This window comes from Protomyctophum bolini (genome assembly GCF_963924005.1).
Source record: "Protomyctophum bolini genome assembly, chromosome: 15".
NCBI lineage: Eukaryota > Metazoa > Chordata > Actinopteri > Myctophiformes > Myctophidae > Protomyctophum > Protomyctophum bolini.
In genome coordinates, this window is record NC_137876.1 from 7,525,607 (window position 1) to 7,553,602 (window position 27,996).

Below are 27,996 nucleotides of genomic sequence, written 5' to 3' on the forward strand. Positions count from 1 at the left end.
AAAACAGCTTCTAACCATTATTTGACACTTTGGTTGTTGAGAAACAGCTCCTAAAACATTATTTTACACTTTTGGTTATTGAGAAACAGCTCCTAAAACATTATTTGACACTTTTGGTTGTTGAAAAACAGCTTCTAACCATTATTTGACACTTTGGTTGTTGAGAAACAGCTCCTAAAACATTATTTTACACTTTTGGTTATTGAGAAACAGTTCCTAAAACATTATTTGACACTTTTGGTTGTTGAAAAACAGCTTCTAACCATTATTTGACACTTTGGTTGTTGAGAAACAGCTCATAAAACATTATTTTACACTTTTGGTTATTGAGAAACAGCTCCTAAAACATTATTTGACACTTTTGGTTGTTGAAAAACAGCTTCTAACCATTATTTGACACTTTGGTTGTTGAGAAACAGCTCCTAAAACATTATTTGACACTTTTGGTTGTTAAAAAACAGCTTCTAACCATTATTTGACACTTTGGTTGTTGAGAAACAGCTCCTAAAACATTATTTTACACTTTTGGTTATTGAGAAACAGCTCCTAAAACATTATTTGACACTTTTGGTTGTTGAAAAACAGCTTCTAACCATTATTTGACACTTTGGTTGTTGAGAAACAGCTCCTAAAACATTATTTTACACTTTTGGTTATTGAGAAACAGCTCCTAAAACATTATTTGACACTTTTGGTTGTTGAAAAACAGCTTCTAACCATTATTTGACACTTTGGTTGTTGAGAAACAGCTCCTAAAACATTATTTTACACTTTTGGTTGTTGAGAAACAGCTCCTAAAACATTATTTGACACTTTTGGTTGTTGAAAAACAGCTTCTAACCATTATTTGACACTTTGGTTGTTAAGAAACAGCTCCTAAAACATTATTTGACACTTTTGGTTGTTGAAAAACAGCTTCTAACCATTATTTGACACTTTGGCTGTTGAGAAACAGCTCCTAAAACATTATTTTACACTTTTGGTTATTGAGAAACAGCTCCTAAAACATTATTTGACACTTTTGGTTGTTGAAAACAGCTTCTAACCATTATTTGACACTTTGGTTGTTGAGAAACAGCTCCTAAAAAAATATTTTTGGAGGCAAATTATTTTGGCAAATTATTTTGGGAGGCAAATTATTTGGGCAAATTATTTTGGGAGGCAAATTATTTTGGGAGGCAAATTATTTTGGCAAATTATTTTGGGAGGCAAATTATTTTGGCAAATTATTTTGGGAGGCAAATTATTTTGGCAAATTATTTTGGGAGGCAAATTATTTTGGCAAATTATTTTGGGAGGCAAATTATTTTGGCAAATTATTTTGGGAGGCAAATTATTTTGGGAGGCAAATTATTTTGGCAAATTATTTTGGCAAATTATTTTGGGAGGCAAATTATTTTGGGAGGCAAATTATTTTGGCAAATTATTTTGGAAGGCAAATTATTTTGGCAAATTATTTTGGGAGGCAAATTATTTTGGCAAATTATTTTGGGAGGCAAATTATTTTGGCAAATTATTTTGGGAGGCAAATTATTTTGGCAAATTATTTTGGGAGGCAAATTATTTTGGCAAATTATTTTGGGAAGGCAAATTATTTTGGGAGGCAAATTATTTTGTCAAATTATTTTGGGAGGCAAATTATTTTGGCAAATTATTTTGGGAGGCAAATTATTTTGGCAAATTATTTTGGGAGGCAAATTATGGTTGTTGAGAAACAGCTCCTAAAACATTATTTGACACTTTTGGTTGTTGAAAAACAGCTTCTAACCAATATTTGACACTTTGGTTGTTGAGAAACAGCTCCTAAAACATTATTTTACACTTTTGGTTATTGAGAAACAGCTCCTAAAACATTATTTGACACTTTTGGTTGTTGAAAAACAGCTTCTAACCATTATTTGACACTTTGGTTATTGAGAAACAGCTCCTAAAACATTATTTGACACTTTTGGTTGTTGAAAAACAGCTTCTAACCATTATTTGACACTTTGGTTGTTGAGAAACAGCTCCTAAAACATTATTTTACACTTTTGGTTATTGAGAAACAGCTCCTAAAACATTATTTGACACTTTTGGTTGTTGAAAAACAGCTTCTAACCATTATTTGACACTTTGGTTGTTGAGAAACAGCTCATAAAACATTATTTTACACTTTTGGTTATTGAGAAACAGCTCCTAAAACATTATTTGACACTTTTGGTTGTTGAAAAACAGCTTCTAACCATTATTTGACACTTTGGTTGTTGAGAAACAGCTCCTAAAACATTATTTTACACTTTTGGTTATTGAGAAACAGCTCCTAAAACATTATTTGACACTTTTTGTTGTTGAAAAACAGCTTCTAACCATTATTTGACACTTTGGTTGTTGAGAAACAGCTCCTAAAACATTATTTTACACTTTTGGTTATTGAGAAACAGTTCCTAAAACATTATTTGACACTTTTGGTTGTTGAAAAACAGCTTCTAACCATTATTTGACACTTTGGTTGTTGAGAAACAGCTCATAAAACATTATTTTACACTTTTGGTTGTTGAGAAACAGCTCCTAAAACATTATTTGACACTTTTGGTTGTTGAAAAACAGCTTCTAACCATTATTTGACACTTTGGTTGTTGAGAAACAGCTCCTAAAACATTATTTTACACTTTTGGTTGTTGAGAAACAGCTCCTAAAACATTATTTGACACTTTTGGTTGTTGAAAAACAGCTTCTAACCATTATTTGACACTTTGGTTGTTGAGAAACAGCTCCTAAAACATTATTTTACACTTTTGGTTATTGAGAAACAGCTCCTAAAACATTATTTGACACTTTTGGTTGTTGAAAAACAGCTTCTAACCATTATTTGACACTTTGGTTGTTGAGAAACAGCTCCTAAAAAAATATTTTTGGAGGCAAATTATTTTGGCAAATTATTTTGGGAGGCAAATTATTTTGGCAAATTATTTTGGGAGGCAAATTATTTTGGGAGGCAAATTATTTTGGGAGGCAAATTATGGTTGTTGAGAAACAGCTCCTAAAACATAATTTTACACTTTTGGTTGTTGAGAAACAGCTCCTAAAACATTATTTGACACTTTTGGTTGTTGAAAAACAGCTTCTAACCATTATTTGACACTTTGGTTGTTGAGAAACAGCTCCTAAAACATTATTTTACACTTTTGGTTGTTGAGAAACAGCTCCTAAAACATTATTTGACACTTTTGGTTGTTGAAAAACAGCTTCTAACCATTATTTGACACTTTGGTTGTTGAGAAACAGCTCCTAAAACATTATTTTACACTTTTGGTTATTGAGAAACAGCTCCTAAAACATTATTTGACACTTTTGGTTGTTGAAAAACAGCTTCTAACCATTATTTGACACTTTGGTTGTTGAGAAACAGCTCCTAAAAAAATATTTTTGGAGGCAAATTATTTTGGCAAATTATTTTGGGAGGCAAATTATTTTGGGAGGCAAATTATTTTGGGAGGCAAATTATTTTGGCAAATTATTTTGGGAGGCAAATTATTTTGGCAAATTATTTTGGGAGGCAAATTATTTTGGCAAATTATTTTGGGAGGCAAATTATTTTGGGAGGCAAATTATTTTGGCAAATTATTTTGGGAGGCAAATTATTTTGGCAAATTATTTTGGGAGGCAAATTATTTTGGCAAATTATTTTGGGAGGCAAATTATTTTGGGAGGCAAATTATTTTGGCAAATTATTTTGGAAGGCAAATTATTTTGGCAAATTATTTTGGGAGGCAAATTATTTTGGCAAATTATTTTGGGAGGCAAATTATTTTGACAAATTATTTTGGGAGGCAAATTATTTTGGGAGGCAAATTATTTTGGCAAATTATTTTGGGAAGGCAAATTATTTTGGGAGGCAAATTATTTTGTCAAATTATTTTGGGAGGGAAATTATTTTGGCAAATTATTTTGGGAGGCAAATTATTTTGGCAAATTATTTTGGGAGGCAAATTATTTTGGGAGGCAAATTATTTTGGCAAATTATTTTGGAAGGCAAATTATTTTGGCAAATTATTTTGGGAGGCAAATTATTTTGGCAAATTATTTTGGGAGGCAAATTATTTTGGCAAATTATTTTGGGAGGCAAATTATTTTGGCAAATTATTTTGGGAGGCAAATTATTTTGGCAAATTATTTTGGGAAGGCAAATTATTTTGGGAGGCAAATTATTTTGTCAAATTATTTTGGGAGGCAAATTATTTTGGCAAATTATTTTGGGAGGCAAATTATTTTGGCAAATTATTTTTGGAGGCAAATTATTTTGGCAAATTATTTTGGGAGGCAAATTATTTTGGGAGGCAAATTATTTTGGGAGGCAAATTATTTTGGCAAATTATTTTGGGAGGCAAATTATTTTGGCAAATTATTTTGGGAGGCAAATTATTTTGGCAAATTATTTTGGGAGGCAAATTATTTTTGGAGGCAAATTATTTTGGCAAATTATTTTGGGAGGCAAATTATTTTTGCAAATTATTTTGGGAGGCAAATTATTTTGGCAAATTATTTTGGGAGGCAAATTATTTTGGCAAATTATTTTGGGAGGCAAATTATTTTGGGAGGCAAATTATTTTGGCAAATTATTTTGGAAGGCAAATTATTTTGGCAAATTATTTTGGGAGGCAAATTATTTTGGCAAATTATTTTGGGAGGCAAATTATTTTGGCAAATTATTTTGGGAGGCAAATTATTTTGGCAAATTATTTTGGGAGGCAAATTATTTTGGCAAATTATTTTGGGAAGGCAAATTATTTTGGGAGGCAAATTATTTTGTCAAATTATTTTGGGAGGCAAATTATTTTGGCAAATTATTTTGGGAGGCAAATTATTTTGGCAAATTATTTTGGGAGGCAAATTATGGTTGTTGAGAAACAGCTCCTAAAACATTATTTGACACTTTTGGTTGTTGAAAAACAGCTTCTAACCAATATTTGACACTTTGGTTGTTGAGAAACAGCTCCTAAAACATTATTTTACACTTTTGGTTATTGAGAAACAGCTCCTAAAACATTATTTGACACTTTTGGTTGTTGAAAAACAGCTTCTAACCATTATTTGACACTTTGGTTATTGAGAAACAGCTCCTAAAACATTATTTGACACTTTTGGTTGTTGAAAAACAGCTTCTAACCATTATTTGACACTTTGGTTGTTGAGAAACAGCTCCTAAAACATTATTTTACACTTTTGGTTATTGAGAAACAGCTCCTAAAACATTATTTGACACTTTTGGTTGTTGAAAAACAGCTTCTAACCATTATTTGACACTTTGGTTGTTGAGAAACAGCTCATAAAACATTATTTTACACTTTTGGTTATTGAGAAACAGCTCCTAAAACATTATTTGACACTTTTGGTTGTTGAAAAACAGCTTCTAACCATTATTTGACACTTTGGTTGTTGAGAAACAGCTCCTAAAACATTATTTTACACTTTTGGTTATTGAGAAACAGCTCCTAAAACATTATTTGACACTTTTTGTTGTTGAAAAACAGCTTCTAACCATTATTTGACACTTTGGTTGTTGAGAAACAGCTCCTAAAACATTATTTTACACTTTTGGTTATTGAGAAACAGTTCCTAAAACATTATTTGACACTTTTGGTTGTTGAAAAACAGCTTCTAACCATTATTTGACACTTTGGTTGTTGAGAAACAGCTCATAAAACATTATTTTACACTTTTGGTTGTTGAGAAACAGCTCCTAAAACATTATTTGACACTTTTGGTTGTTGAAAAACAGCTTCTAAACCATTATTTGACACTTTGGTTGTTGAGAAACAGCTCCTAAAACATTATTTTACACTTTTGGTTATTGAGAAACAGCTCCTAAAACATTATTTTACACTTTTGGTTGTTGAAAAACAGCTTCTAACCATTATTTGACACTTTGGTTGTTGAGAACCAGCTCATAAAACATTATTTTACACTTTTGGTTGTTGAGAAACAGCTCCTAAAACATTATTTGACACTTTTGGTTGTTGAAAAACAGCTTCTAACCATTATTTGACACTTTGGTTGTTGAGAAACAGCTCCTAAAACATTATTTTACACTTTTGGTTGTTGAGAAACAGCTCCTAAAACATTATTTGACACTTTTGGTTGTTGAAAAACAGCTTCTAACCATTATTTGACACTTTGGTTGTTGAGAAACAGCTCCTAAAACATTATTTTACACATTTGGTTATTGAGAAACAGCTCCTAAAACATTATTTGACACTTTTGGTTGTTGAAAAACAGCTTCTAACCATTATTTGACACTTTGGTTGTTGAGAAACAGCTCCTAAAAAAATATTTTTGGAGGCAAATTATTTTGGCAAATTATTTTGGGAGGCAAATTATTTTGGGAGGCAAATTATTTTGGGAGGCAAATTATTTTGGCAAATTATTTTGGGAGGCAAATTATTTTGGGAGGCAAATTATTTTGGGAGGCAAATTATTTTGGGAGGCAAATTATTTTGGCAAATTATTTTGGCAAATTATTTTGGGAGGCAAATTATTTTGGCAAATTATTTTGGGAGGCAAATTATTTTGGCAAATTATTTTGGGAGGCAAATTATTTTGGCAAATTATTTTGGGAGGCAAATTATTTTGGGAGGCAAATTATTTTGGCAAATTATTTTGGGAGGCAAATTATTTTGGCAAATTATTTTGGGAGGCAAATTATTTTGGGAGGCATAATTTTGCCATAATTTTGGCAAATTATTTTGGGAGGCAAATTATTTTGGCAAATTATTTTGGGAGGCAAATTATTTTGGGAGGCAAATTATTTTGGCAAATTATTTTGGGAGGCAAATTATTTTGGCAAATTATTTTGGCAAATTATTTTGGGAGGCAAATTATTTTGGCAAATTATTTTGCGAGGCAAATTATTTTGGGAGGCAAATTATTTTGGGAGGCAAATTATTTTGGGAGGCAAATTATTTTGGCAAATTATTTTGGGAGGCAAATTATTTTGGGAGGCAAATTATTTTGGCAAATTATTTTGGCAAATTATTTTGGGAGGCAAATTATTTTGGGAGGCAAATTATTTTGGGAGGCAAATTATTTTGGCAAATTATTTTGGGAGGCAAATTATTTTGGCAAATTATTTTGGGAGGCAAATTATTTTGGCAAATTATTTTGCGAGGCAAATTATTTTGGCAAATTATTTTGGGAGGCAAATTATTTTGGGAGGCAAATTATTTTGGCAAATTATTTTGGCAAATTATTTTGGGAGGCAAATTATTTTGGGAGGCAAATTATTTTGGCAAATTATTTTGGGAGGCAAATTATTTTGGCAAATTATTTTGGGAGGCAAATTATTTTGGCAGGCAAATTATGGTTGTTGAGAAACAGCTCCTAAAACATTATTTGACACTTTTGGTTGTTGAAAAACAGCTTCTAACCAATATTTGACACTTTGGTTGTTGAGAAACAGCTCCTAAAACATTATTTTACACTTTTGGTTATTGAGAAACAGCTCCTAAAACATTATTTGACACTTTTGGTTGTTGAAAAACAGCTTCTAACCATTATTTGACACTTTGGTTATTGAGAAACAGCTCCTAAAACATTATTTGACACTTTTGGTTGTTGAAAAACAGCTTCTAACCATTATTTGACACTTTGGTTGTTGAGAAACAGCTCCTAAAACATTATTTTACACTTTTGGTTATTGAGAAACAGCTCCTAAAACATTATTTGACACTTTTGGTTGTTGAAAAACAGCTTCTAACCATTATTTGACACTTTGGTTGTTGAGAAACAGCTCCTAAAACATTATTTTACACTTTTGGTTATTGAGAAACAGCTCCTAAAACATTATTTGACACTTTTTGTTGTTGAAAAACAGCTTCTAACCATTATTTGACACTTTGGTTGTTGAGAAACAGCTCCTAAAACATTATTTTACACTTTTGGTTATTGAGAAACAGTTCCTAAAACATTATTTGACACTTTGGTTGTTGAGAAACAGCTCATAAAACATTATTTTACACTTTTGGTTGTTGAGAAACAGCTCCTAAAACATTATTTGACACTTTTGGTTGTTGAAAAACAGCTTCTAAACCATTATTTGACACTTTGGTTGTTGAGAAACAGCTCCTAAAACATTATTTTACACTTTTGGTTATTGAGAAACAGCTCCTAAAAAATTATTTGACACTTTTGGTTGTTGAAAAACAGCTTCTAACCATTATTTGACACTTTGGTTGTTGAGAACCAGCTCATAAAACATTATTTTACACTTTTGGTTGTTGAGAAACAGCTCCTAAAACATTATTTGACACTTTTGGTTGTTGAAAAACAGCTTCTAACCATTATTTGACACTTTGGTTGTTGAGAAACAGCTCCTAAAACATTATTTTACACTTTTGGTTGTTGAGAAACAGCTCCTAAAACATTATTTGACACTTTTGGTTGTTGAAAAACAGCTTCTAACCATTATTTGACACTTTGGTTGTTGAGAAACAGCTCCTAAAACATTATTTTACACATTTGGTTATTGAGAAACAGCTCCTAAAACATTATTTGACACTTTTGGTTGTTGAAAAACAGCTTCTAACCATTATTTGACACTTTGGTTGTTGAGAAACAGCTCCTAAGGCAAATTATTTTGGCAAATTATTTTGGGAGGCAAATTATTTTGGGAGGCAAATTATTTTGGGAGGCAAATTATTTTGGCAAATTATTTTGGGAGGCAAATTATTTTGGGAGGCAAATTATTTTGGGAGGCAAATTATTTTGGGAGGCAAATTATTTTGGCAAATTATTTTGGCAAATTATTTTGGGAGGCAAATTATTTTGGCAAATTATTTTGGGAGGCAAATTATTTTGGCAAATTATTTTGGGAGGCAAATTATTTTGGCAAATTATTTTGGGAGGCAAATTATTTTGGCAAATTATTTTGGGAGGCAAATTATTTTGGGAGGCAAATTATTTTGGCAAATTATTTTGGGAGGCAAATTATTTTGGCAAATTATTTTGGGAGGCAAATTATTTTGGGAGGCATAATTTTGCCATAATTTTGGCAAATTATTTTGGGAGGCAAATTATTTTGGCAAATTATTTTGGGAGGCAAATTATTTTGGGAGGCAAATTATTTTGGCAAATTATTTTGGGAGGCAAATTATTTTGGCAAATTATTTTGGGAGGCAAATTATTTTGGGAGGCAAATTATTTTGGCAAATTATTTTGCGAGGCAAATTATTTTGGGAGGCAAATTATTTTGGGAGGCAAATTATTTTGGGAGGCAAATTATTTTGGCAAATTATTTTGGGAGGCAAATTATTTTGGGAGGCAAATTATTTTGGCAAATTATTTTGGGAGGCAAATTATTTTGGCAAATTATTTTGGGAGGCAAATTATTTTGGCAAATTATTTTGGGAGGCAAATTATTTTGGCAAATTATTTTGGGAGGCAAATTATTTTGGCAAATTATTTTGGGAGGCAAATTATTTTGGCAAATTATTTTGCGAGGCAAATTATTTTGGCAAATTATTTTGGGAGGCAAATTATTTTGGGAGGCAAATTATTTTGGCAAATTATTTTGGCAAATTATTTTGGGAGGCAAATTATTTTGGGAGGCAAATTATTTTGGCAAATTATTTTGGGAGGCAAATTATTTTGGCAAATTATTTTGGGAGGCAAATTATTTTGGCAGGCAAATTATTTTGGGAGGCAAATTATTTTGGGAGGCAAATTATGGTTGTTGAGAAACAGCTCCTAAAACATAATTTTACACTTTTGGTTGTTGAGAAACAGCTCCTAAAACATTATTTGACACTTTTGGTTGTTGAAAAACAGCTTCTAACCATTATTTGACACTTTGGTTGTTGAGAAACAGCTCCTAAAACATTATTTTACACTTTTGGTTGTTGAGAAACAGCTCCTAAAACATTATTTGACACTTTTGGTTGTTGAAAAACAGCTTCTAACCATTATTTGACACTTTGGTTGTTGAGAAACAGCTCCTAAAACATTATTTTACACTTTTGGTTATTGAGAAACAGCTCCTAAAACATTATTTGACACTTTTGGTTGTTGAAAAACAGCTTCTAACCATTATTTGACACTTTGGTTGTTGAGAAACAGCTCCTAAAAAAATATTTTTGGAGGCAAATTATTTTGGCAAATTATTTTGGGAGGCAAATTATTTTGGGAGGCAAATTATTTTGGGAGGCAAATTATTTTGGCAAATTATTTTGGTAGGCAAATTATTTTGGGAGGCAAATTATTTTGGGAGGCAAATTATTTTGGCAAATTATTTTGGGAGGCAAATTATTTTGGCAAATTATTTTGGGAGGCAAATTATTTTGGCAAATTATTTTGGGAGGCAAATTATTTTGGCAAATTATTTTGGGAGGCAAATTATTTTGGCAAATTATTTTGGGAGGCAAATTATTTTGGCAAATTATTTTGGGAGGCAAATTATTTTGGGAGGCATAATTTTGCCATAATTTTGGCAAATTATTTTGGGAGGCAAATTATTTTGGCAAATTATTTTGGGAGGCAAATTATTTTGGGAGGCAAATTATTTTGGGAGGCAAATTATTTTGGCAAATTATTTTGGGAGGCAAATTATTTTGGCAAATTATTTTGGGAGGCAAATTATTTTGGCAAATTATTTTGGGAGGCAAATTATTTTGGCAAATTATTTTGCGAGGCAAATTATTTTGGGAGGCAAATTATTTTGGGAGGCAAATTATTTTGGGAGGCAAATTATTTTGGCAAATTATTTTGGGAGGCAAATTATTTTGGGAGGCAAATTATTTTGGCAAATTATTTTGGGAGGCAAATTATTTTGGCAAATTATTTTGGGAGGCAAATTATTTTGGGAGGCAAATTATTTTGGCAAATTATTTTGGGAGGCAAATTATTTTGGCAAATTATTTTGGGAGGCAAATTATTTTGGCAAATTATTTTGGGAGGCAAATTATTTTGGCAAATTATTTTGCGAGGCAAATTATTTTGGCAAATTATTTTGGGAGGCAAATTATTTTGGGAGGCAAATTATTTTGGCAAATTATTTTGGGAGGCAAATTATTTTGGGAGGCAAATTATTTTGGGAGGCAAATTATTTTGGCAAATTATTTTGGGAGGCAAATTATTTTGGGAGGCAAATTATGGTTGTTGAGAAACAGCTCCTAAAACATAATTTTACACTTTTGGTTGTTGAGAAACAGCTCCTAAAACATTATTTGACACTTTTGGTTGTTGAAAAACAGCTTCTAACCATTATTTTACACTTTGGTTGTTGAGAAACAGCTCCTAAAACATTATTTTACACTTTTGGTTATTGAGAAACAGCTCGTAAAACATTATTTGACACTTTTGGTTGTTGAAAAACAGCTTCTAACCATTATTTGACACTTTGGTTGTTGAGAAACAGCTCCTAAAACATTATTTTACACTTTTGGTTGTTGAGAAACAGCTCCTAAAACATTATTTGACACTTTTGGTTGTTGAAAAACAGCTTCTAACCATTATTTGACACTTTGGTTGTTAAGAAACAGCTCCTAAAACATTATTTGACACTTTTGGTTGTTGAAAAACAGCTTCTAACCATTATTTGACACTTTGGCTGTTGAGAAACAGCTCCTAAAACATTATTTTACACTTTTGGTTATTGAGAAACAGCTCCTAAAACATTATTTGACACTTTTGGTTGTTGAAAACAGCTTCTAACCATTATTTGACACTTTGGTTGTTGAGAAACAGCTCCTAAAAAAATATTTTTGGAGGCAAATTATTTTGGCAAATTATTTTGGGAGGCAAATTATTTGGGCAAATTATTTTGGGAGGCAAATTATTTTGGGAGGCAAATTATTTTGGCAAATTATTTTGGGAGGCAAATTATTTTGGGAGGCAAATTATTTTGGCAAATTATTTTGGGAGGCAAATTATTTTGGCAAATTATTTTGGGAGGCAAATTATTTTGGCAAATTATTTTGGGAGGCAAATTATTTTGGGAGGCAAATTTTTTTGGCAAATTATTTTGGGAGGCAAATTATTTTGGCAAATTATTTTGGGAGGCAAATTATTTTGGGAGGCAAATTATTTTTGCAAATTATTTTGGGAGGCAAATTATTTTGGCAAATTATTTTGGCAAATTATTTTGGCAAATTATTTTGGGAGGCAAATTATTTTGGGAGGCAAATTATTTTGGAAGGCAAATTATTTTGGCAAATTATTTTGGGAGGAAAATTATTTTGGCAAATTATTTTGGGAGGCAAATTATTTTGGCAAATTATTTTGGGAGGCAAATTATTTTGGCAAATTATTTTGGGAGGCAAATTATTTTGGCAAATTATTTTGGGAAGGCAAATTATTTTGGGAAGGCAAATTATTTTGGGAGGCAAATTATTTTGGCAAATTATTTTGGCAAATTATTTTGGGAGGCAAATTATTTTGGGAGGCAAATTATGGTTGTTGAGAAACAGCTCCTAAAACATTATTTGACACTTTTGGTTGTTGAAAAACAGCTTCTAACCAATATTTGACACTTTGGTTGTTGAGAAACAGCTCCTAAAACATTATTTTACACTTTTGGTTATTGAGAAACAGCTCCTAAAACATTATTTGACACTTTTGGTTGTTGAAAAACAGCTTCTAACCATTATTTGACACTTTGGTTGTTGAGAAACAGCTCCTAAAACATTATTTTACACTTTTGGTTATTGAGAAACAGCTCCTAAAACATTATTTGACACTTTTGGTTGTTGAAAAACAGCTTCTAACCATTATTTGACACTTTGGTTGTTGAGAAACAGCTCCTAAAACATTATTTTACACTTTTGGTTATTGAGAAACAGTTCCTAAAACATTATTTGACACTTTTGGTTGTTGAAAAACAGCTTCTAACCATTATTTGACACTTTGGTTGTTGAGAAACAGCTCATAAAACATTATTTTACACTTTTGGTTATTGAGAAACAGCTCCTAAAACATTATTTGACACTTTTGGTTGTTGAAAAACAGCTTCTAACCATTATTTGACACTTTGGTTGTTGAGAAACAGCTCCTAAAACATTATTTGACACTTTTGGTTGTTGAAAAACAGCTTCTAACCATTATTTGACACTTTGGTTGTTGAGAAACAGCTCCTAAAACATTATTTTACACTTTTGGTTATTGAGAAACAGCTCCTAAAACATTATTTGACACTTTTGGTTGTTGAAAAACAGCTTCTAACCATTATTTGACACTTTGGTTGTTGAGAAACAGCTCCTAAAACATTATTTTACACTTTTGGTTATTGAGAAACAGCTCCTAAAACATTATTTGACACTTTTGGTTGTTGAAAAACAGCTTCTAACCATTATTTGACACTTTGGTTGTTGAGAAACAGCTCCTAAAACATTATTTGACACTTTTGGTTGTTGAAAAACAGCTTCTAACCATTATTTGACACTTTGGTTGTTGAAAAACAGCTTCTAACCATTATTTGACACTTTGGTTGTTAAGAAACAGCTCCTAAAACATTATTTGACACTTTTGGTTGTTGAAAAACAGCTTCTAACCATTATTTGACACTTTGGCTGTTGAGAAACAGCTCCTAAAACATTATTTTACACTTTTGGTTATTGAGAAACAGCTCCTAAAACATTATTTGACACTTTTGGTTGTTGAAAAACAGCTTCTAACCATTATTTGACACTTTGGTTGTTGAGAAACAGCTCCTAAAACATTATTTTACACTTTTGGTTATTGAGAAACAGCTCCTAAAACATTATTTGACACTTTTGGTTGTTGAAAAACAGCTTCTAACCATTATTTGACACTTTGGTTGTTGAGAAACAGCTCCTAAAACATTATTTGACACTTTTGGTTGTTGAAAAACAGCTTCTAACCATTATTTGACACTTTGGTTGTTGAAAAACAGCTTCTAACCATTATTTGACACTTTGGTTGTTAAGAAACAGCTCCTAAAACATTATTTGACACTTTTGGTTGTTGAAAACAGCTTCTAACCATTATTTGACACTTTGGTTGTTGAGAAACAGCTCCTAAAAAAATATTTTTGGAGGCAAATTATTTTGGCAAATTATTTTGGGAGGCAAATTATTTGGGCAAATTATTTTGGGAGGCAAATTATTTTGGGAGGCAAATTATTTTGGCAAATTATTTTGGGAGGCAAATTATTTTGGGAGGCAAATTATTTTGGCAAATTATTTTGGGAGGCAAATTATTTTGGGAGGCAAATTATTTTGGCAAATTATTTTGGGAGGCAAATTATTTTGGCAAATTATTTTGGGAGGCAAATTATTTTGGGAGGCAAATTATTTTTGCAAATTATTTTGGGAGGCAAATTATTTTGGCAAATTATTTTGGGAGGCAAATTATTTTGGCAAATTATTTTGGGAGGCAAATTATTTTGGGAGGCAAATTATTTTGGAAGGCAAATTATTTTGGCAAATTATTTTGGGAGGCAAATTATTTTGGCAAATTATTTTGGGAGGCAAATTATTTTGGCAAATTATTTTGGGAGGCAAATTATTTTGGCAAATTATTTTGGGAGGCAAATTATTTTGGCAAATTATTTTGGGAAGGCAAATTATTTTGGGAGGCAAATTATTTTGTCAAATTATTTTGGGAGGCAAATTATTTTGGCAAATTATTTTGGGAGGCAAATTATTTTGGCAAATTATTTTGGGAGGCAAATTATGGTTGTTGAGAAACAGCTCCTAAAACATTATTTGACACTTTTGGTTGTTGAAAAACAGCTTCTAACCAATATTTGACACTTTGGTTGTTGAGAAACAGCTCCTAAAACATTATTTTACACTTTTGGTTATTGAGAAACAGCTCCTAAAACATTATTTGACACTTTTGGTTGTTGAAAAACAGCTTCTAACCATTATTTGACACTTTGGTTATTGAGAAACAGCTCCTAAAACATTATTTGACACTTTTGGTTGTTGAAAAACAGCTTCTAACCATTATTTGACACTTTGGTTGTTGAGAAACAGCTCATAAAACATTATTTTACACTTTTGGTTATTGAGAAACAGCTCCTAAAACATTATTTGACACTTTTGGTTGTTGAAAAACAGCTTCTAACCATTATTTGACACTTTGGTTGTTGAGAAACAGCTCCTAAAACATTATTTTACACTTTTGGTTATTGAGAAACAGCTCCTAAAACATTATTTGACACTTTTGGTTGTTGAAAAACAGCTTCTAACCATTATTTGACACTTTGGTTGTTGAGAAACAGCTCCTAAAACATTATTTTACACTTTTGGTTATTGAGAAACAGCTCCTAAAACATTATTTGACACTTTTTGTTGTTGAAAAACAGCTTCTAACCATTATTTGACACTTTGGTTGTTGAGAAACAGCTCATAAAACATTATTTTACACTTTTGGTTATTGAGAAACAGTTCCTAAAACATTATTTGACACTTTTGGTTGTTGAAAAACAGCTTCTAACCATTATTTGACACTTTGGTTGTTGAGAAACAGCTCATAAAACATTATTTTACACTTTTGGTTGTTGAGAAACAGCTCCTAAAACATTATTTTACACTTTTGGTTGTTGAAAAACAGCTTCTAACCATTATTTGACACTTTGGTTGTTGAGAAACAGCTCATAAAACATTATTTTACACTTTTGGTTGTTGAGAAACAGCTCCTAAAACATTATTTGACACTTTTGGTTGTTGAAAAACAGCTTCTAACCATTATTTGACACTTTGGTTGTTGAGAAACAGCTCCTAAAACATTATTTTACACTTTTGGTTGTTGAGAAACAGCTCCTAAAACATTATTTGACACTTTTGGTTGTTGAAAAACAGCTTCTAACCATTATTTGACACTTTGGTTGTTGAGAAACAGCTCCTAAAACATTATTTTACACTTTTGGTTATTGAGAAACAGCTCCTAAAACATTATTTGACACTTTTGGTTGTTGAAAAACAGCTTCTAACCATTATTTGACACTTTGGTTGTTGAGAAACAGCTCCTAAAAAAATATTTTTGGAGGCAAATTATTTTGGGAGGCAAATTATTTTGGGAGGCAAATTATTTTGGGAGGCAAATTATTTTGGCAAATTATTTTGGGAGGCAAATTATTTTGGCAAATTATTTTGGGAGGCAAATTATTTTGGCAAATTATTTTGGGAGGCAAATTATTTTGGCAAATTATTTTGGGAGGCAAATTATTTTGGCAAATTATTTTGGGAGGCAAATTATTTTGGCAAATTATTTTGGGAGGCAAATTATTTTGGCAAATTATTTTGGGAGGCAAATTATTTTGGCAAATTATTTTGGGAGGCAAATTATTTTGGGAGGCATAATTTTGCCATAATTTTGGCAAATTATTTTGGGAGGCAAATTATTTTGGCAAATTATTTTGGGAGGCAAATTATTTTGGGAGGCAAATTATTTTGGGAGGCAAATTATTTTGGCAAATTATTTTGGGAGGCAAATTATTTTGGGAGGCAAATTATTTTGGCAAATTATTTTGGGAGGCAAATTATTTTGCGAGGCAAATTATTTTGGGAGGCAAATTATTTTGGGAGGCAAATTATTTTGGGAGGCAAATTATTTTGGCAAATTATTTTGGGAGGCAAATTATTTTGGGAGGCAAATTATTTTGGGAGGCAAATTATTTTGGCAAATTATTTTGGGAGGCAAATTATTTTGGCAAATTATTTTGGGAGGCAAATTATTTTGGGAGGCAAATTATTTTGGGAGGCAAATTATTTTGGGAGGCAAATTATTTTGGCAAATTATTTTGGGAGGCAAATTATTTTGGCAAATTATTTTGGGAGGCAAATTATTTTGGCAAATTATTTTGGGAGGCAAATTATTTTGGCAAATTATTTTGGGAGGCAAATTATTTTGGCTAATTATTTTGGGAGGCAAATTATTTTGGCAAATTATTTTGGGAGGCAAATTATTTTGGGAGGCAAATTTTTTTGGCAAATTATTTTGGGAGGCAAATTATTTTGGGAGGCAAATTATTTTGGGAGGCAAATTATTTTTGCAAATTATTTTGGGAGGCAAATTATTTTGGCAAATTATTTTGGCAAATTATTTTGGGAGGCAAATTATTTTGGGAGGCAAATTATTTTGGAAGGCAAATTATTTTGGCAAATTATTTTGGGAGGAAAATTATTTTGGCAAATTATTTTGGGAGGCAAATTATTTTGGCAAATTATTTTGGGAGGCAAATTATTTTGGCAAATTATTTTGGGAGGCAAATTATTTTGGGAAGGCAAATTATTTTGGGAAGGCAAATTATTTTGGGAGGCAAATTATTTTGTCAAATTATTTTGGCAAATTATTTTGGGAGGCAAATTATTTTGGCAAATTATTTTGGGAGGCAAATTATGGTTGTTGAGAAACAGCTCCTAAAACATTATTTGACACTTTTGGTTGTTGAAAAACAGCTTCTAACCATTATTTGACACTTTGGTTGTTGAGAAACAGCTCCTAAAACATTATTTTACACTTTTGGTTATTGAGAAACAGCTCCTAAAACATTATTTGACACTTTTGGTTGTTGAAAAACAGCTTCTAACCATTATTTGACACTTTGGTTGTTGAGAAACAGCTCCTAAAACATTATTTTACACTTTTGGTTATTGAGAAACAGTTCCTAAAACATTATTTGACACTTTTGGTTGTTGAAAAACAGCTTCTAACCATTATTTGACACTTTGGTTGTTGAGAAACAGCTCATAAAACATTATTTTACACTTTTGGTTATTGAGAAACAGCTCCTAAAACATTATTTGACACTTCTGGTTGTTGAAAAACAGCTTCTAACCATTATTTGACACTTTGGTTGTTGAGAAACAGCTCCTAAAACATTATTTGACACTTTTGGTTGTTGAAAAACAGCTTCTAACCATTATTTGACACTTTGGTTGTTGAGAAACAGCTCCTAAAACATTATTTTACACTTTTGGTTATTGAGAAACAGCTCCTAAAACATTATTTGACACTTTTGGTTGTTGAAAAACAGCTTCTAACCATTATTTGACACTTTGGTTGTTGAGAAACAGCTCCTAAAACATTATTTTACACTTTTGGTTATTGAGAAACAGCTCCTAAAACATTATTTGACACTTTTGGTTGTTGAAAAACAGCTTCTAACCATTATTTGACACTTTGGTTGTTGAGAAACAGCTCCTAAAACATTATTTTACACTTTTGGTTGTTGAGAAACAGCTCCTAAAACATTATTTGACACTTTTGGTTGTTGAAAAACAGCTTCTAACCATTATTTGACACTTTGGTTGTTAAGAAACAGCTCCTAAAACATTATTTGACACTTTTGGTTGTTGAAAAACAGCTTCTAACCATTATTTGACACTTTGGCTGTTGAGAAACAGCTCCTAAAACATTATTTTACACTTTTGGTTATTGAGAAACAGCTCCTAAAACATTTGACACTTTTGGTTGTTGAAAACAGCTTCTAACCATTATTTGACACTTTGGTTGTTGAGAAACAGCTCCTAAAAAAATATTTTTGGAGGCAAATTATTTTGGCAAATTATTTTGGGAGGCAAATTATTTGGGCAAATTATTTTGGGAGGCAAATTATTTTGGGAGGCAAATTATTTTGGCAAATTATTTTGGGAGGCAAATTATTTTGGCAAATTATTTTGGGAGGCAAATTATTTTGGCAAATTATTTTGGGAGGCAAATTATTTTGGCAAATTATTTTGGGAGGCAAATTATTTTGGCAAATTATTTTGGGAGGCAAATTATTTTGGGAGGCAAATTATTTTTGCAAATTATTTTGGGAGGCAAATTATTTTGGCAAATTATTTTGGGAGGCAAATTATTTTGGCAAATTATTTTGGGAGGCAAATTATTTTGGGAGGCAAATTATTTTGGCAAATTATTTTGGAAGGCAAATTATTTTGGCAAATTATTTTGGGAGGCAAATTATTTTGGCAAATTATTTTGGGAGGCAAATTATTTTGGCAAATTATTTTGGGAGGCAAATTATTTTGGCAAATTATTTTGGGAGGCAAATTATTTTGGCAAATTATTTTGGGAAGGCAAATTATTTTGGGAGGCAAATTATTTTGTCAAATTATTTTGGGAGGCAAATTATTTTGGCAAATTATTTTGGGAGGCAAATTATTTTGGGAGGCAAATTATGGTTGTTGAGAAACAGCTCCTAAAACATTATTTGACACTTTTGGTTGTTGAAAAACAGCTTCTAACCAATATTTGACACTTTGGTTGTTGAGAAACAGCTCCTAAAACATTATTTTACACTTTTGGTTATTGAGAAACAGCTCCTAAAACATTATTTGACACTTTTGGTTGTTGAAAAACAGCTTCTAACCATTATTTGACACTTTGGTTATTGAGAAACAGCTCCTAAAACATTATTTGACACTTTTGGTTGTTGAAAAACAGCTTCTAACCATTATTTGACACTTTGGTTGTTGAGAAACAGCTCATAAAACATTATTTTACACTTTTGGTTATTGAGAAACAGCTCCTAAAACATTATTTGACACTTTTGGTTGTTGAAAAACAGCTTCTAACCATTATTTGACACTTTGGTTGTTGAGAAACAGCTCCTAAAACATTATTTTACACTTTTGGTTATTGAGAAACAGCTCCTAAAACATTATTTGACACTTTTGGTTGTTGAAAAACAGCTTCTAACCATTATTTGACACTTTGGTTGTTGAGAAACAGCTCCTAAAACATTATTTTACACTTTTGGTTATTGAGAAACAGCTCCTAAAACATTATTTGACACTTTTTGTTGTTGAAAAACAGCTTCTAACCATTATTTGACACTTTGGTTGTTGAGAAACAGCTCATAAAACATTATTTTACACTTTTGGTTATTGAGAAACAGTTCCTAAAACATTATTTGACACTTTTGGTTGTTGAAAAACAGCTTCTAACCATTATTTGACACTTTGGTTGTTGAGAAACAGCTCATAAAACATTATTTTACACTTTTGGTTGTTGAGAAACAGCTCCTAAAACATTATTTGACACTTTTGGTTGTTGAAAAACAGCTTCTAACCATTATTTGACACTTTGGTTGTTGAGAAACAGCTCCTAAAACATTATTTTACACTTTTGGTTATTGAGAAACAGCTCCTAAAACATTATTTTACACTTTTGGTTGTTGAAAAACAGCTTCTAACCATTATTTGACACTTTGGTTGTTGAGAAACAGCTCATAAAACATTATTTTACACTTTTGGTTGTTGAGAAACAGCTCCTAAAACATTATTTGACACTTTTGGTTGTTGAAAAACAGCTTCTAACCATTATTTGACACTTTGGTTGTTGAGAAACAGCTCCTAAAACATTATTTTACACTTTTGGTTGTTGAGAAACAGCTCCTAAAACATTATTTGACACTTTTGGTTGTTGAAAAACAGCTTCTAACCATTATTTGACACTTTGGTTGTTGAGAAACAGCTCCTAAAACATTATTTTACACTTTTGGTTATTGAGAAACAGCTCCTAAAACATTATTTGACACTTTTGGTTGTTGAAAAACAGCTTCTAACCATTATTTGACACTTTGGTTGTTGAGAAACAGCTCCTAAAAAAATATTTTTGGAGGCAAATTATTTTGGGAGGCAAATTATTTTGGGAGGCAAATTATTTTGGGAGGCAAATTATTTTGGCAAATTATTTTGGGAGGCAAATTATTTTGGGAGGCAAATTATTTTGGGAGGCAAATTATTTTGGCAAATTATTTTGGGAGGCAAATTATTTTGGCAAATTATTTTGGGAGGCAAATTATTTTGGCAAATTATTTTGGGAGGCAAATTATTTTGGCAAATTATTTTGGGAGGCAAATTATTTTGGCAAATTATTTTGGGTGGCAAATTATTTTGGGAGGCAAATTATTTTGGGAGGCAAATTATTTTGGGAGGCAAATTATTTTGGAAATTTATTTTGGGAGGCAAATTATTTTGGCAAATTATTTTGGGAGGCAAATTATCTTGGCAAATTATTTTGGGAGGCAAATTATTTTGGCAAATTATTTTGGGAGGCAAATTATGGTTGTTGAGAAACAGCTCCTAAAACATTATTTTACACTTTTGGTTGTTGAAAAACAGCTTCTAACCATTATTTGACACTTTTGTTGTTGAGAAACAGCTCCTAAAACATTATTTTACACTTTTGGTTGTTGAGAAACAGCTCCTAAAACATTATTTGACACTTTTGGTTGTTGAAAAACAGCTTCTAACCATTATTTGACACTTTGGTTGTTGAGAAACAGCTCCTAAAACATTATTTTACACTTTTGGTTATTGAGAAACAGCTCCTAAAACATTATTTGACACTTTTGGTTGTTGAAAAACAGCTTCTAACCATTATTTGACACTTTGGTTGTTGAGAAACAGCTCCTAAAAAAATATTTTTGGAGGCAAATTATTTTGGCAAATTATTTTGGGAGGCAAATTATTTTGGGAGGCAAATTATTTTGGGAGGCAAATTATTTTGGGAGGCAAATTATTTTGGCAAATTATTTTGGGAGGCAAATTATTTTGGCAAATTATTTTGGGAGGCAATTTATTTTGGGAGGCAAATTATTTTGGCAAATTATTTTGGGAGGCAAATTATCTTGGCAAATTATTTTGGGAGGCAAATTATCTTGGCAAATTATTTTGGGAGGCAAATTATTTTGGGAGGCAAATTAATTTGGGAGGCAAATTATTTTGGCAAATTATTTTGGGAGGCAAATTATTTTGGGAGGCAAATTATTTTGGGAGGCAAATTATTTTGGGAGGCAAATTATTTTGGCAAATTATTTTGGGAGGCAAATTTTTTTGGCAAATTATTTTGGGAGGCAAATTATTTTGGGAGGCAAATTATTTTGGCAAATTATTTTGGCAAATTATTTTGGGAGGCAAATTATTTTGGCAAATTATTTTGGGAGGCAAATTATTTTGGGAGGCAAATTATTTTGGCAGGCAAATTATTTTGGGAGGCAAATTATTTTGGCAAATTATTTTGGGAGGCAAATTATTTTGGCAAATTATTTTGGGAGGCAAATTATTTTGGCAAATTATTTTGGGAGGCAAATTATTTTGGCAAATTATTTTGGGAGGCAAATTAATTTGGGAGGCAAATTATTTTGGCAAATTATTTTGGGAGGCAAATTATTTGTTGAGAAACAGCTCCTAAAACATTATTTTCCACTTTTGGTTGTTGAGAAACAGCTCCTAAAACATTATTTGACACTTTTGGTTGTTGAGAAACAGCTCCTAAAACATTATTTGACACTTTTGGTTGTTGAAAAACAGCTTCTAACCATTATTTGACACTTTGGTTGTTGAGAAACAGCTCCTAAAACATTATTTTACACTTTTGGTTATTGAGAAACAGCTCCTAAAACATTTTTTTACACTTTTGGTTGTTGAAAAACAGCTTCTAACCATTATTTGACACTTTGGTTGTTGAGAAACAGCTCATAAAACATTATTTTACACTTTTGGTTGTTGAGAAACAGCTCCTAAAACATTATTTGACACTTTTGGTTGTTGAAAAACAGCTTCTAACCATTATTTGACACTTTGGTTGTTGAGAAACAGCTCCTAAAACATTATTTTACACTTTGGTTGTTGAGAAACAGCTCCTAAAACATTATTTTACACTTTTGGTTATTGAGAAACAGCTCCTAAAACATTATTTGACACTTTTGGTTGTTGAAAAACAGCTTCTAACCATTATTTGACACTTTGGTTGTTGAGAAACAGCTCCTAAAAAAATATTTTTGGAGGCAAATTATTTTGGCAAATTATTTTGGGAGGCAAATTATTTTGGGAGGCAAATTATTTTGGCAAATTATTTTGGGAGGCAAATTATTTTGGCAAATTATTTTGGGAGGCAAATTATTTTGGGAGGCAAATTATTTTGGCAAATTATTTTGGGAGGCAAATTATTTTGGGAGGCAAATTATTTTGGCAAATTATTTTGGGAGGCAAATTATTTTGGCAAATTATTTTGGGAGGCAAATTAATTTGGGAGGCAAATTATTTTGGGAGGCAAATTAATTTGGGAGGCAAATTATTTTGGCAAATTATTTTGGGAGGCAAATTATTTTGGGAGGCAAATTATTTTGGGAGGCAAATTATTTTGGCAAATTTTTTTGGGAGGCAAATTTTTTTGGCAAATTATTTTGGGAGGCAAATTATTTTGGGAGGCAAATTATTTTGGCAAATTATTTTGGGAGGCAAATTATTTTGGCAAATTATTTTGGGAGGCAAATTATTTTGGGAGGCAAATTATTTTGGCAAATTATTTTGGGAGGCAAATTATTTTGGCAAATTATTTTGGGAGGCAAATTATTTTGGCAAATTATTTTGGGAGGTAAATTATTTTGGCAGGCAAATTATTTTGGCAAATTATTTTGGGAGGCAAATTATTTTGGGAGGCAAATTATTTTGGGAGGCAAATTATTTTGGCAAATTATTTTGGGAGGCAAATTATTTTGGGAGGCAAATTATTTTGGGAGGCAAATTATTTTGGCAAATTATTTTGGGAGGCAAATAATTTTGGGAGGCAAATAATTTTGGCAAAAAATTTTGGGAGGCAAATTATTTTGGGAGGCAAATTATTTTGGGAGGCAAATTATTTTGGCAAATTATTTTGGGAGGCAAATTATTTTGGGAGGCAAATTATTTTGGGAGGCAAATTATTTTGGGAGGCAAATTATCTTGGCAAATTATTTTGGGAGGCAAATTATCTTGGCAAATTATTTTGGGAGGCAAATTAGTTTGGGAGGCAAATTATTTTGGCAAATTATTTTGGGAGGCAAATTATTTTGGCAAATTATTTTGGGAGGCAAATTATTTTGGCAAATTATTTTGGGAGGCAAATTATTTTGGCAAATTATTTTGGGAGGCAAATTATTTTGGGAGGCAAATTATTTTGGGAGGCAAATTATTTTGGCAAATTATTTTGGGAGGCAAATTATCTTGGCAAATTATTTTGGGAGGCAAATTATTTTGGCAAATTATTTTGGGAGGCAAATTATGGTTGTTGAGAAACAGCTCCTAAAACATTATTTTACACTTTTGGTTGTTGAAAAACAGCTTCTAACCATTATTTGACACTTTGGTTGTTGAGAAACAGCTCCTAAAACATTATTTTACACTTTTGGTTATTGAGAAACAGCTCCTAAAACATTATTTGACACTTTTGGTTGTTGAAAAACAGCTTCTAACCATTATTTGACACTTTGGTTGTTGAGAAACAGCTCCTAAAACATTATTTTACACTTTTGGTTATTGAGAAACAGCTCCTAAAACATTATTTTACACTTTTGGTTGTTGAAAAACAGCTTCTAACCATTATTTGACACTTTGGTTGTTGAGAAACAGCTCCTAAAACATTATTTTACACTTTTGGTTGTTGAGAAACAGCTCCTAAAACATTATTTGACACTTTTGGTTGTTGAAAAACAGCTTCTAACCATTATTTGACACTTTGGTTGTTGAGAAATAGCTCCTAAAACATTATTTTACACTTTTTGTTATTGAAAAACAGCTCCTAAAACATTATTTGACACTTTTGTTTGTTGAAAAACAGCTTCTAACCATTATTTGACACTTTGGTTGTTGAGAAACAGCTCCTAAAACATTATTTTACACTTTTGGTTGTTGAGAAACAGCTCCTAAAACATTATTTTACACTTTTGGTTGTTGAAAAACAGCTTCTAACCATTATTTGACACTTTGGTTGTTGAGAAACAGCTCCTAAAACATTATTTTACACTTTTGGTTATTGAGAAACAGCTCCTAAAACATTATTTGACACTTTTGGTTGTTGAAAAACAGCTTCTAACCATTATTTGACACTTTGGTTGTTGAGAAACAGCTCCTAAAACATTATTTTACACTTTTGGTTATTGAGAAACAGCTCCTAAAACATTATTTGACACTTTTGGTTGTTGAAAAACAGCTTCTAACCATTATTTGACACTTTGGTTGTTGAGAAACGGCTCCTAAAACATTATTTTACACTTTTGGTTGTTGAGAAACAGCTCCTAAAACATTATTTTACACTTTTGGTTGTTGAGAAACAGCTCCTAAAACATTATTTGACACTTTTGGTTGTTGAAAAACAGCTTCTAACCATTATTTGACACTTTGGTTGTTGAGAAACAGCTCCTAAAACATTATTTTACACTTTTGGTTATTGAGAAACAGCTCCTAAAACATTATTTGACACTTTTGGTTGTTGAAAAACAGCTTCTAACCATTATTTGACACTTTGGTTGTTGAGAAACAGCTCCTAAAAAATTATTTTGGGAGGCAAATTATTTTGGGAGGCAAATTATTTTGGCAAATTATTTTGGGAGGCAAATTATTTTGGCAAATTATTTTGGGAGGCAAATTATTTTGGGAGGCAAATTATTTTGGGAGGCAAATTATCTTGGCAAATTATTTTGGGAGGCAAATTATTTTGGCAAATTATTTTGGGAGGGAAATTATCTTGGCAAATTATTTTGGGAGGCAAATTATTTTGGCAAATTATTTTGGGAGGCAAATTATTTTGGGAGGCAAATTATTTTGGGAGGCAAATTATTTTGGGAGGCAAATTATTTTGGGAGGCAAATTATTTTGGCAGGCAAATTTTTTTGGCAAATTATTTTGGGAGGCAAATTATTTTGGGAGGCAAATTATTTTGGCAAATTATTTTGGGAGGCAAATTATTTTGGCAAATTATTTTGGGAGGCAAATTATTTTGGCAAATTATTTTGGGAGGCAAATTATTTTGGGAGGCAAATTATCTTGGCAAATTATTTTGGGAGGCAAATTATTTTGGGAAGGCAAATTATTTTGGGAGGCAAATTATTTTGGGAGGCAAATTATTTTGGCAAATTATTTTGGGAGGCAAATTATTTTGGCAAATTATTTTGGGAGGCAAATTATTTTGGCAAATTATTTTGGGAGGCAAATTATGGTTGTTGAGAAACAGCTCCTAAAACATTATTTTACACTTTTGGTTGTTGAGAAACAGCTCCTAAAACATTATTTGACACTTTTGGTTGTTGAAAAACAGCTTCTAACCATTATTTGACACTTTGGTTGTTGAGAAACAGCTCCTAAAACATTATTTTACACTTTTGGTTATTGAGAAACAGCTCCTAAAACATTATTTGACACTTTTGGTTGTTGAAAAACAGCTTCTAACCATTATTTGACACTTTGGTTGTTGAGAAACAGCTCCTAAAACATTATTTTACACAGAACAAGGATTCTCCAAAATTTGGAATGGCATCGGACCAAAGAATGTGGCATGGGTCGTGCTCTAATCTTACCGGGGGGAGGATGACCAGCAAGGATTGGAAGGTGTGGTTGCGCGATACATGGCTCAAGGTTCTCCTTTCATCCTGGGCGGAGGAGAACCAGGGAACAAGAGAGCTGTACTCAGTGTTGCATCCTGATGGTCACGGTGGCTCCATATATGGTTCTGGTATCTTCAATTAATTCTTCAGACTCTTTATTGGTCGTTCTGCTGCAGTGGGCAGAGAGAGAGAGAGAGAGAGAGACAGATTCACTGACAATAAACAACCACCAGGTCTTTCGTCCGTCGGTCTGTGTCTCTGTGTGTGTGTGTGTGTGTGTGTGTGTGTGTGTGTGTGTGTGTGTGTGTGTGTGTGTGTGTGTACCCAAACACTTACATGCCACAGTTCCTGTAGACGTCAAAGCCATTTAGATCGGTACAGCCCGTTACCCAGAACATTATCCATGTTCCGTCACGGGGCACCGATTTCCCACTTCGACTGTCACCTCAGCACACAGAGTACGCGTGTCCAGGGTTAGAACGTCGTCTGACTCCCTTAATTTAACGGCATTGTTCATGACAGGAGTGAAGTCGTTCACTGTGAACGTGAAGTCACTTTTGCCGATGCCAGTCATGTTGTTCCCTGATGGTCTCAGTAAACTATAGGAGAAGCAGAGAGACAGTGTAATCTGTAAAAAAATATCCCAAAAGGGGCGTAAACATTTGTCACTTCCAGCCCGCATCCTTGTTGTGGGGAAAGTAGGACCCTAGGAGACACAGATCAATCACTTTGCTAGAGTGACATGATGAGCTTGTAGCCTAAACAGTGACTTTACCACGCTATTACACTACTTTAACGGTGCAGATTTGCTCGGTTAATACTTGTGCCATAACAGAAGGACTTCTGAACGTTCTATCAAACAATCAAGTATCAAACAAATGTGAACTGACGGCACACAGAACCATGGATGCATAACAGCAAAGCACTGGTCATTTAAATAAGCCACATACGCATTTCTATAATTAATGAGGTTTCTATTTTAATTGGGTGTCTAGCTGGTCATGTCATGATTTTATTTATATATCACTATTATTAGTAATTGTAATCCATCTACAGTAGTGAGCTTGCAGATCAGCTATTTTCAATGAATAGATTTAACTTTAAAAACCACCCGATCAACATTGTATTGTATCTTGTTAAAAAGTGTTCTTGATGAATGTATTCATTCGTTTAAATGAACACCCATAAAATAGCCAAAACGTCACTGCTCTGCCAAAGACGTAAAAGTAGGTCAAATGATCTACCGGTAGCTTATTAAAATAGCAAATATATACCGTGGTGAGCTGCAGATCAGCCATTTGCAATGAACAGAGTTAACGTGGAGATTAATAAGTGTTATTGAATCATAGCCTACCATGTGTTATCATGGGCAAATGGTCAATCAAATACATTACTGTAGCCTACATTGTCAACATTTGAGCACCCACCAGCAGATCATGTAAAATAAACATGGGGCATGAAAGATTTCTGCAGATGTTTCGCTAAGCAATTACATGTATAATAGTTTGTTTCTTCAATAAGGTATCAGTTGTTGTAGCCTTGAAAGTGGGGCAGTAACTGTCAAAATGATCTTTCCATTCTGTGTGAGTGTGTTCATAAGATCCCCTATTTTGCGGAGATAAAGCTCTCTTCCTAATAGCTGTACGTATGTTGAGCGTAAGCCTCGTCTTTCCATTAGTTTTTCATTCAAT